Genomic DNA, 12,991 nt, shown 5'->3' with positions numbered 1-12,991 from the left:
AAGTGTGTTAAGAAAATTTTTCACAAAATGTGTAAGTTTTCACAAATTATGTAATTATTTCACAAAACTCGTAAGTGAACACAAAAAACAAATAAGTTTTCACAAAATGGAAAGTTTTCACAAATCACATAAGTGTTTCACAACAACCAGTAAGTGAACGCAAAAAAAATGGATAAGTTTGTTCCTAACAAATAAGTTTTCACAAATCACATAAGTTATTTTACCAAAACGCGTAAGTGAACACACAAAAACAAATAAATTTTAACAAAACGAGTAAGATTTCACAAAATACGTAAGTTTTCACAAATCACGTAAGTTATTTTACAAAAACGCGTATGTGAACACAAAAAATAAATAAGTTTTTACAAAATGTGTAAGTTTTCACAAATCATGCAAATTATTTTACAAAAATCCGTAAGTAAATGCAAAAATAGGTAAGTATGTTAAGAAAAATTAAGTTCTCACAAAATGGGTAAATTTTCATAATTCATGTAAGTGTCTCACAAAAATTCATAACTTAACCCAAAAAATGAGTAAGTGTATTCCCAACAAGTAAGTTTTCATAAAATGGGTAAGTTTTCATAAATCACGTAAATGTTTTACAACAATCCATAAATTAACACAAAAAATGGGTAAGTGTGTTAAGAAAAATTAAGTTTATACAAAAAGTGTAAGTTTTCACAAATCAAGTAAGTTATTTCACAAAAACCCGCAAGTGAACACAAAAATGGGTAAGTGTGTTAAAAAAAATTAAGTTTTCACAAATCACGTAAGTGTTTCACAACAACTCGTAAGTCAACACAAATAATGGGTAAGTGTGTTCCCAACAAATAAGTTTTTACAAAATGTGTAAGTTTTCATAAATCACGTAAGTTATTTTACAAAAGCACGTAAGTGAACACAAAAATGAGTAAGTGTGTTAACCTCCGTTTGGGAAGTGGGTTGGCTTTTTGACTTTTTTGTCTATTTTAGCTTGAGCTAAAAAGTTTTGTTTGGGAAAGACATTTTGACTTTTTGACTTTTTTGGCTTTTTTTGTGAGAGAAGAGTAATGATTATGAGTTGGATATGATGTTTTGTTTGTTGTGGCTAAAATAGCCTATTTTGTCTTTTGTGGCTATTTTAGTCACAAACCAACTTGCCAAACACCACCTAAGAAAAATTAAGTTTTCACAAACCACGTAAGTGTTTCACAACAACTCGTAAGTTAACACAAAAAATGGGTAAGTGTGTTCCCAACAAATAAGTTTTCACAAATCACATAAATTATTTCACAAAAGCCCGTAATTGAACACAAAAATGGGTAAGTTTTCACAAATCACGTAAGTGTTTCACAAAAATCCGTAAGTTAACACAAAACATGGATGAGTGTGTTCCTAACAAATAAGTTTTCACAAAATGGGTAAGTTTTCACAAATCACGTAAGTATTTCACAACAACCCGTAAGTTAACACAAAAAATGAGTTAGTGTGTTAAGAAAAATTAAATTTTCACAAAATATGTAAGTATTCACAAATCACGTAAGTCATTTCACAAAAACCCGTAAGTGAGCACAAAAATGAGTAAGTGTGTTAAGAAAAATTAAGTTTTCACAAAATGGATAAGTTTTCACAAATCACGTAAGTGTTTCACAACAACCCGCAAGTTAACACAAAAAATGGGTAGGTGGGTTCCCAACAAATAAGTTTTCACAAAATGTGTAAGTTTTCACAAATCACGTAAGTTATTTTACAAAAACTCGTAAGTTAACACAAAATGGGTAAGTGTATTAAGAAAAATTAAGTTTTCACAAAATGGATAAGCTTTCACAAATCACGTAAGTGTTTCACAACAACCCATAAGTTAACACAAAAAATGAGTAAGTGTGTTCCCAACAAATGAGTTTTTACAAAATGTGTAAGTTTTTACAAATCACGCAAGTTATTTCACAAAAACCCGTAAGTTAACACAAAAATAGGTAAGTGTGTTAAGAAAAATTAAGCTTTCACAAAATGAGTAAGTTTTCACAAATCACGTAAGTGTTTCACAGCAACCTGTAAGTTAACACAAAAAATAGGTAAGTGTGTTTCCAACAAATAAGTTTTCACAAATCACGTAAGTGTTTCACAACAATCCGTAAGTTAACACAAAAAATGGGTAAGTGTGTTCCCAAGAAATAAGTTTTCACAAAATATGTAAGTTTTCACAAATCACGTAAGTTATTTCACAAAAACTCATAAGTTAACACAAAAAATGGGTAAGTGTGTTCCCAACAAATAAGTTCTCAAAAAATTGGTAAGTTTTCACAAATCACGTAAGTGATTTGACAAAAATGCGTAAGTGAACACAAAAATAGGTAAGTGTGTTAAGAAAAATTAAGTTTTCACAAAATGCATAAGTTTTCACAAATCATGTAAGTGTTTCACAAATATGGGTTAACACAAAAAATGAGTAAGTGTGTTCCCGACAAATAAGTTTTACAAAATGGGTAAGTTTTCACAAATCACATAAGAGATTTCTCAAAAACATGTACGTGAACACAAAAATGGATAAATGTGTTAAAAAAAATAAAAATAAAATGGATAAGTTTTCACAAATCACATAAGTGTTTTACAAAAACTCGTAAGTTAACACAAAAAATGGGTAAGTGTGTTCCCAACAAATAAGTTTTCACAAAATAAGTAAGTTTTCACAAATTACGTAATTGTTTTCACAGAAACGAGTAAGTGAACATAAAAATGGGTAAGTGTGTTAAGAAAAATTAGTGTTTAGTAGAGTTTTAGAATTATGATTTGAGAATAGAGTTGTATTTTGAGTTTGTGAGTTTTTGAATTATGATTTGAGTGGAAAATTTATTTGGTTATGAGTTTTGAAAAGAGTTTTGAATTGAATTTGAAATGAATGATGTAACATATGATATTTGATTCAAAAACTTACAACTCATAACCAAACACATAATCCAAAATTCTATTCAAAGCTCATAAAAAATTTTAAAAAAACTCTGAAAATATTTTTATTTAAAATATAAAAATAACAGGTGCAAAAAAATAAAATAAAATAAAATAACCCGAACACTGTTTCGGTCAATCGGCAGGGCAACCGGCCGAACATCCGGGAGGATGACCGGGTAGACATGTTTTAAAAAGTGGGTGTGCAATCAATTTTTGAAAACGCTAACCAAATAGTACACTCAAACCAAGGGGTGGAACTTTCATGAGCTCTACCAAACAGAGGTTTTCACAGAATGCGTACATTTTTACAAATCACGTAAGTGCTTTACAAAAACCCGTAAGTTAACACAAAAAATGGGTGTGTTCCCAACAAATAAGTTTTCACAAAATAGGTAAGTTTTCACAAATCATGTAACGCCCCAAAAATATATTCAATTGAAATATAATAATAACCATGGCTCTTAAGAGATTACCGGAAATATCCCCAACATATTCCATTACATAATCTCGATGTTTATACAAGAATAATCTCACATGCGGTATACATTCAATAAATCCTAGTACATGAATCTATAGCATGTAGAATCATTCAATCAAAATAAGTAAATGCCCTCAAGGGCTTACAAGTTCCAAGGGTTATGCCCGGTTACACAAAAATAGTCTCTTGGACCCATACATAAATAGCCCTTGGCTTACAAAAAATTATAATCACAACAAAAAGAGCATTGTGCTCCCAATACATATTTCCACGCCCTAGTTTGGCCGGTTCACCACATCTTTTTCTGCACCAAAATCTCATAGGGCTGAGCTTAAATCCCAGTAGAGAATTCTTAACAAAGTATATATATATATATATATATTTATGCAAGATTCTCAATGTAAAATGCACATGCCATGCAATGCCAATTAAAAAAGATTTCATTTACATGTTTTAAAAAGCCACCATGTTCAACAGTAACTTAAAACCTCAACAATAATAAAATATACAATTTTATTCATTGGGGCGGTAAATACGACTCAGGTAATCCTTAGGTCGCTGTCTGCAAGTAGGCTTAACTAGCACTACCAAAAACCCCACTTTACCGGTTGCTAATCGGAAGGGAAGTGGTACGTCCTCCGCGCGTATTTTTGGTCTTTCACCCCGGACACTCAGACCAACTTAAACAATTTCATCTATACCTCATATCTGGACTTACCAACATATTTACCCCAAAATATTTCAATCATTCTCATTTCACAATATTTCATTCTCAATGAAAGTTTCAAATTTCCAATTCAATATTCATGATATGCAAGGTTTTTGAAAAGCCAATGCAACAATTATCTATACTACATAATGTTTCTCCACTTTCAAGATATCTCCAACAAATGTTCCATAATGATCAAAATTCCCATTTCTCCTTTCAATGCCATTCCAACAAATAACCAAAAGTTTGCTACCATTTATCAATAGATAACAATATTTCCACAATTCGTAAATTTCCATCATTTTAATCATTTCAAAACTATAGCAATATTTGGACAACAACTTCCAATCTTAACAATTCTCATATGTTAAGAAACCCATCATCAATATATGCATTTGTATAAAATCAAGAAATTTTCCATTTTCTTTACTCATCTTGGCACATAGCAATGTATATATATATATATATAATAATATCAACCATGTACCCTTATCTTCTTTCTTTTAAGGAAATCTGCAAATTTCTAGGTTTCTTCTTGACAACAACACACACATACACACCAAACACTTGGAAGAAACCCTAAAAAAAAGAGAGGACATCATTTCCTTGCCCAAGGTGATTCAACCCTCAAGAGGTTATTTAAAAAAAAAAACAAGGTTATACCCACTTCTTAAGAAAAATTCATAACATTCTTGAACCAAAATCAAAACTTTCATATTATCATCAAGAAGCTCCAATTTTAACATCAACCTAGCAAAAACATATATATAACTCAAAGAAGTCCCTACCTCAAGTTCTTGGAGAGACAAGAGATGAAATCCCCAAAAATCAACGGTGAAGAATCCCAATCTCCACTGCACACAATGAAGCCCTCTAGAAGCTATCCAACTTTGATGAAGAAACTATGGGCAAATTTCTAATGGATGTAAAATGATCAAGGATTTGACCTTATTTTGGTGTAGAAAATGCAAAGAGAAGGGAGAGAAAAGAGTTTTTAGAGAGAGAGGGATGCAACAAAAGTGAGATACAAACAGCCCAAAGAGAATAAAAAGCTAAAAATTTGGACTCACCTACCACCACACGTGCGGCATCCATTCCCGCACGTACGGAGCATACCTTCTGTACATGCGGCCTTCATCCCCACACGTGCTGCCCTCCCTCTCCCGCACCTGCTGCCTCAAGTGCTTTTATTTTAGTATGCACCCAGCCATTCCCCCTGTTTTCTGCATGTGCAGCCTAACCTCCCACACGTGCGGCCCTCTTCCGTATGTACGACCCATGGCCCCGCATGTGTGGCCCTAGTTCCCTAATCCATAAATTTTCCGGTTCGATTCCAAACACTCTGGACTCGACCGTGGACCCTTCGAAACAAGTGACACTCAAACTCGGAATAGACAAGGACAGGAATTTGAGAAAAAACTTTCGAACACAACAAACCCAATGAAGACAATAAGTGAAGTGACGTATAACGAAACCGGTCATCATAACCTCCCCACCATAGGGAATTGTGTCCCCGAAATTTGATCAAACTACTCAAACGGAAAAGGATAACAAGTGATCAAAACCATGCTAGAGGTTGTTCCAAATCACAATATCTATTTTCAATCAAAATTCGCCATTCTCATTATGGTTCCCAAGTGTCTAGTCTGAAGGCTAACAACACGGTTCATGATATCATATAGCATGAAATATTTTCGATCAACAATAATGGCCATACATATCAATCTTGTACTCAAAACAACAATACTTATAACAACGCATGGTTAATAATCTTAATACATTTCCTTCCACACTAGGGAATATTACAAATTAAAATAACTTTAGCATTCATAATAAATCCGGATACTTGGAGCGGACTTTCGCCTCCCGTTCCCACGTTGCTTCTTCAACCCCATGGTGTCTCCACAACACCTTTACCAACGGTATGGTTTTGCCCCTTAGCACTTGCTTTCGGGTATCTAATATTCGAACCGGTCGTTCTTTGTAAGTGGCATCCTCATCTACCTCCAAATCAACCCAATCAAGCACATGAGAAGGGTCAGGTTCGTACTTCCTAAGCATAGGCACATGAAACACATTGTGAACCCTCGAAATTTATGGCAGTAAGGCCAACCGATATGCCACTTCCCCAATTCTCTCCAATATCTCAAAAGGCCCAATAAACCTCGGAGACAACTTACCACTCTTACCAAATCTCATCAAACCCCGCCTAGGTGAGATCTTAAGGAATACATGGTCACCCACTTCAAAAGACAAAGGTCGTCTCCTCTTATCGGCATAACTTTTTTATTGGCTTTGGGCCGTAGCTAACCTTTTCTGAATAAGAGCAACTTTCTTGGTTGTCTCCCTAATAATTTCTGGGCCCAACAACGGTGCATCACCCACCTCGGCCCAACAAACCGGTGATCTACAAGGTCGGCCATACAAGGCCTCAAACAGTGCCATCTCGATGCTAGCTTGATAACTATTATTAGAGGCAAATTCAATCAACAACAAATGCCTCTCCCAAGCCCCCTTGAAATCAAGGACACAAGCTCTAAGCATGTTCTCCAAAACTTGAATGGTACGCTCCGACTGCCCATCGATTTGAGGATGGTAAGCTGTGCTAAAGGTCAACTTAGTTCCCAACGCCTCTTGAAGGCTTTGCCACAACCGGGCAGTAAAATAAGGATCTCTATTCGATACAATGGTTATAGGAACTCCGTGAAGTCGAACTATCTCTCTAATGTACAACTTTGCCAAGTGCTCAACTGAGTCACCGGTGCGCATCGGAATAAAATGTGTAGACTTAGTCAACCTATCAACAATTACCCAAACGATATCATTGTCCCGCTATATTCTAGGAATCCCAACTACAAAATCCATGGTAACGTGCTCTCATTTCCACTCGGTTATCGGTAAGGGTTGTAACAAACCCCCTGGTCTTTGGTGTTCGGCCTTCACTTGTTGACAAGTAAGGCACTTCGACACAAAGGAAGCGATATCTCGTTTCATACCCCTCCACCAAAATTGACGGCTAAGATCACGATACATCTTGGTGCCTTCTGGATGTACCGCAAGGCGTGAGTGATGGAACTCCCGAAGCACTTCCTCTCTACAAGATTCTGGTACAAACAAATGGTCTAGGAATCATCCACTTAGATCTGAGTGGATGTTCAAACTCTTCTCTTCCTTTATGTTGGAGATTCTATCATGAATTGACTCTACTTCACGGTCTCCTTATTGTGCCTTTATAACTTTACTAATCAAGGTAGGTTGAGCACTCAAGGTAAACAAAGTTGCACCCTCATCAGACTCACCCAAGTGCAATTCTGTGATGACCAGTTTTGTTGTGCGTCTGTTGTTCCTCTTCGTTTACCTTTGGTTTACCCTAGTTAGAACGACGGTTTAGACATGGAATCGTGTTGTTTGTTTGAGTTTGTTGTGTTCAAAAGTTTTTCTCAAACGTTCTTGTCCTTATTCATTTTGGTGTTGAGTTTCATTTGCCTCAGAGGGTGCGAGGTCGGGTCCGGAGTGTCTGGAGTTAAGCCAAGGAGTTTCCGGGCTGAGGACCAGGGTTGTACGTACGATGCCTTAGGCTGCATGTGCGGAAGAGTGGCCGCACGTGCGGGAGTTCAGGCCGCACGTACGGGAAATAGGGGAGGGAGGAACCCTAGGCTGTTAAAAAGGCAGGTGCGGCTGGAGGTATGGGGGAGGAGTGCTGCACGTGCAGGGGTGAGGGCTACATGTACGGGAGCACGCGCCATACATGCAGGAATAGGCTCCGTACGTGCGGGAAGTTAGGTAGATCCAAAATTTTTCTTTTTCTCCTCTCTTTGAGCTGGTTTTGTATCATTTTTTGTATATCTCTATCTCTAAAAATATTTTCTCTCTCTTCTCTCTACATTTCCTACCAAAAACCTCACAAGATCTTTGATATCTTCAAATCCTTTGGGATTTAGATCTAAGTTCTTCATCAAAGTTGGTTAGTTTCTCGAGGGCTTCCTTGTGTGAACATCGAGTTTAGGCATCGTTGATTTTGGGATTTCAACTATTTTCTTCTTCAAACTTGAGGTAAGGATTTTATTTAAGTTATATATATGTTTTTGCAAGATCTAGATGATTTTCGAAATCATTCTTTGAATTGTTTTGAAAATTGATTGTTAATTCGAGAAGATGAGTGATTTTGAAAGTGGGTTTACCTTCTTGTCCCTTTTAAAATAAAAATTGAGGGCTTTGAACTATGTTGATTGAAGAAAGATGTTTTTGGAGAGATTTTCTCAAATAGTGAAGACAAACGGGTTTTGGAGAGAAAACCTAGAAATTGGGGATGTTTTGAAAATAAATGATGAGTTCACATACATAAATGGATGTTTTGAAAATTGCTTATTTATATACATATAATGATAAGTTTCATAGAATATGAGAATTGTTGAAGTTTTGGAAATATTTGTTCAAAATATTGTTACAGTCTTGAAATGACTAAATTGTTGAGATTGCTCGAGATGTGAGAATTATGTTAATTCCTGGATGAATTGGCTATAAAAGTATATATATGTATTCATCTTGTGAAATTGCATTGAAATGAGAAATGGGAAGTTTGTTCACAATGGAAATATTGTGTGGAAGAATTGAAAATGAAATAAATGTTACATTGCATTTAATTGATACATTGGCATATCAATTCATGGATTATGTTGAACTTTGAAATTTGATTTGAAAACTTGCATTGAGAAAAGAATGTTGTGAAAAAAGTTTTCATGAAATGGTTTTGGGGTAAATACGGTGGTAAGTCTTAAAAGGTGGTGTAGATGAAATTGATTAAGTTGCCCTGAGTGTTCGGGGTGAAAGACCAAAAACACGCGCAAAGGAGGTACCACTTCCCTTCCGGTGAGAGACCGGTAAAGAGTGGGGTTTGGTAGTGCTAGTGATGCCTACTTACAGACACTGACCTAAGGATTACCAAAGTTGTATTTACCGCCCCTTGAATTAAATGGATAAATTTTGAACAGTTGAAATTGCATGACATCATTGAGCATGATGGTTTTCAAAAGATGAAGGTGAGTTTTATTTTCAAAAAGGCATGGCATGGCATGTGCATTCATCTCTTGAGACATGTATAAAATGTATATACTTTGTTAAGAATTTCTTACTGGGCTTTATGCTCACCCTACGGGATTTTTGTGTAGGAAAAGACGTGGTGATTCCGCCTAACTAAGGGCGTGGAAATGTGTGTGTTAGGAGCACAATGCTCTCATTTCCCTGTGACTCTGATTGTAAGCCAATGGCTATATTTGTGTGGGTTTGAACAACCATTTTGTGTAACCGGGCTTAAAGCCTTGGAACTTGTAAAACCCTTGAGGGTGTTTATTTATTTGTCTATCTATTTGGTTTTGGATTAAATGTGTAAGCGAATGAAGAATTATCTGTCTCATGTAATGCAAGTGTGGGATTTATATTCAGTTTTCCTTTAAAGAGCCATGATTGTTATAGTATCACTTGGGTTTGAAATTTGGGGTGTTACAAATTCAAACTTGCTGATGTCACCCAATATGACCCATTCCCGAATGGCCACACTCGCCAAACTACTCACGGATTTCCGACTTAAGGCGTCGGCCACTACATTGGCCTTTCTCGGATGATAGTGTAACTCGAAGTCATAATCCTCCACAATTCCATCCACCTCCGTTGGCGTAAATTCAAATCTTTTTGGGAAAACAAATACTTTAGACTCTTATGATCGGAGGAAACCTCAAACTTCTCGCCATACAAATAATGCCTCAAAATTTTTAAGGCAAATACTACAGCTGCTAACTCCAAGTCATGGGTAGGGTAATTCTTCTCATGAGTTTTCAATTACCGTGAACCGTAAGCTACAACCTTTCCCCCTTGCATCAAGACACAACCAAGCCCATCCCGAGACGAATCACAATAAACGGTGTAACCCCAATCTCTTTCTGAAATTATTAACACCAGTGCGGTAGTCAGTCTAGTCTTAAGCTCTTGGAATGACTTTTAACAAGTCTCACTCCACACAAACTTAACCCCCTTTCTAGTCAATCTAGTCAAAGGCGTGGCTAGTCTAGAAAAGTCCCTTACAAAATGCTAATAGTACCCCGCCAATCCCAAGAAACTCCGGATCTCAAAACTATTTTTGGGTTGTCCCCAATCTTGCATGGCGTCTATCTTTGAAGAGTCTACAGTTACCCTTTCTCTTGACACTACATGACCCAAAAACTTCACCTCGGTGAGCTAAAACTCGCATTTCTCAAACTTAGCATACAACTGGTGTTCTCTAAGCAATTCAAGCACTACCCTCAAGTGAGCTTTGTGTTCCTCCTCGGAGGTTGAGTAAATTAAGATGTCGTCCACAAAATGATCCAAGTATTCTCTAAAAATTCAATTTGTTAAATCCATAAAGGAAGTCGGCGCATTGGTTAACCCAAAAGGCATCACAAGGAATTCGTAATGCCCATAACGTGTGCGAAAGGCCGTTTTTTGGATGTCCTCCTCCCAGACTCTTAATTGATGGTACCCCGACCTCAAATCTATCTTCAAAAAGCAACAAGACCCTCTAAGTTGGTCAAATAAGTCATCTATTCTGGGTAAAGGATATTTGTTCTTGATGGTAACCCGATTCAACTTATAGTAATCAATGCACAACCGCAACGACCTATCCTTCTTCTTCGCAAAGATGGTCGGCGCCCCAAGGCAATGTGCTAGGGCGAATGAAACCCTTGTCTAAAAGCTCTTGGAGTTGAATCTTCAACTCATGCAACTCCGCAGGTGCAAATCTATACGGTGCCATGGAAATTGGTGCTGTTCCAAGAACTAAGTCAATGGTGAACTCGATCTCCTGGTGGGGTGACAAACTAGTAAGATCCTCGGGAAACACGTCTGGGTATTCACAAACTACCCTTGGCAACTCAACACGAGTCTCGTCACTCTCACTATCCAAGAGAGTAGCCAGAAAGCCACTAAGCTCATTTCTACTACGAGGGTCAAAAATTGGCGACAAAACCCTATCAACCCGGTCTCCCAGAAAGTAAAAACAATCACCACTCGAGGTGCACACTGTGACCCTCTGACGAAAATAATCAATCACCGCTCGGTACGAAGATAACCAAACCATGCCTAGAATGACATCAAAACTCGACATGTCAAGCAACACAAAACCAAATGGGAGTCGACGCCCAGCAACCTCTATCTCACAACCATGACACCCTCGATCTAAGTCAATTATACCCCCAACTAATGACTCTACTTTAAGTGGAGACGCTAGCCGTGCCACCTCTAACTCCAATGCAGATGCGAATGTAGCAGATATGAATGAATGAGACGTACCCGTATCTATCAACACATTAGCCAAAGAATTACACACAACAAAAATACCTCTCACAACTGAGGATCTTGGCAACTGCTCTGGCGTGGTAATAGCATACACGCGCCCCTGTGGCCTCTGATCAACCTGCTCATCTCTTGGAGCATAGGCCTGCTACACTGACTGAGCTGAAGTGGCTCCCTGATTAGTTCGCAAAGTCTGAACTAAGTGAGCTTGTTGGTGGCTCTAAGTTTGCCTCGACCCCGATGCGCCAGATGTGCCTCCCAACTGAGGGCAAGCTCTCTTCATGTACCCTAACTAACGGCACTGATAGCAAGTAGGCCCCTGCCCCCTACCCTGAGACTGACTCTAAGATCAGTTAGGTAGTGGTGGTGGCAACATCTGCTGTCCTCCTCCCTTCTGCGGACATGCAAAGGCCTTGTGGCCCAGTTGGCCACACTTGAAACAAGAAAAGCCACTCGGTGCACTTTTTCCTGGGCCCGCACTAGGCAAGGGAAAGGTGGACCTGGACTGCAGTGGTTGGGATTGGGATGAAAAGGTGTTTCTGCTCTTCTTGTTGGGTCTATAGTCCCCCCTGTGACCCTTGACCCCTCAACCTTGACGCTTGGATTCTATCCTCCTCGGCCTCCAAGGTAGTCTTTACGTGTGCCGCCGCTTCCACAAGTCGGTTATAATTTTAGATCATGTTTCCAGTAACCTTGAACAAGATCTTGGTTCTTAGTTTCTTCTCAAACTCAATGCAACGATGCTCTTCCATTGCTACTAACTCCAGTGCAAATAGGGACAAACTAGAGAAGGTCGCTTCGAACTCGGCCATGGACATGTTAAGTTGTTTGAGGCCCTGAAATTCCTGCCTCAACCTCTCCCTAGTAGTGGGAGGTAGGTACTTGTCTTGGCAAGCCACCATAAATGCTTCCTATGTTGGTTCTATTTGACCCTTGGCGTATTTCCACCATTGGCTTGCGTCCCCCTTGAGATAGTAACTCGCAAGGGTCACCCTTAACTCGCTATCATTAATGTGAAGCATCTCAAATGTCTTCACTGTTTGTTTGAGCCACTTATCCTCTTTCTTAGGCTCGGGCCACCGTGGAACTCATCCGGCTTGGCCCGCAAAAACTCCCTAGTGAGAAAGCTCGCCCTCGTCTCTATGACATTCTCTCTAGCTTAGTTCTCCGCCCTTAGTATGTTCATCGACTCCTTCAAGGCCCCCGCATTTTCTCGGACTAGGGCCTCCATTGCGGCTTGACCTGCTTACCCCGAAATTTTCGCTTGCCCCACTTGCTTGGCCATATTAACTTGGCCCAACCCCTTCTCTTGCATTGGAACCTCATGGACCGGTACCTCATGCACACCTCGGCGAGCCTTGCCACGCCTTCCACCTCTACCACCACGGGTTTGACCCCTTCTTGACATACTAATTAAGGAATAAGATAAACAACTTAGCACATTAAACCACAACAATATATATATTTCCTACCATACAAACAATTCAATTCACTCCACATAAGCACATAATCACGTAAGCACAAACAGATTATCCTTTCGTGATGAAATT

Source organism: Camellia sinensis, chromosome 13 (genome assembly GCF_055761805.1).
Source record: "Camellia sinensis isolate YWXY chromosome 13, ASM5576180v1, whole genome shotgun sequence".
Lineage (NCBI taxonomy): Eukaryota > Viridiplantae > Streptophyta > Magnoliopsida > Ericales > Theaceae > Camellia > Camellia sinensis.
This window is presented reverse-complemented; position numbering follows the sequence as displayed.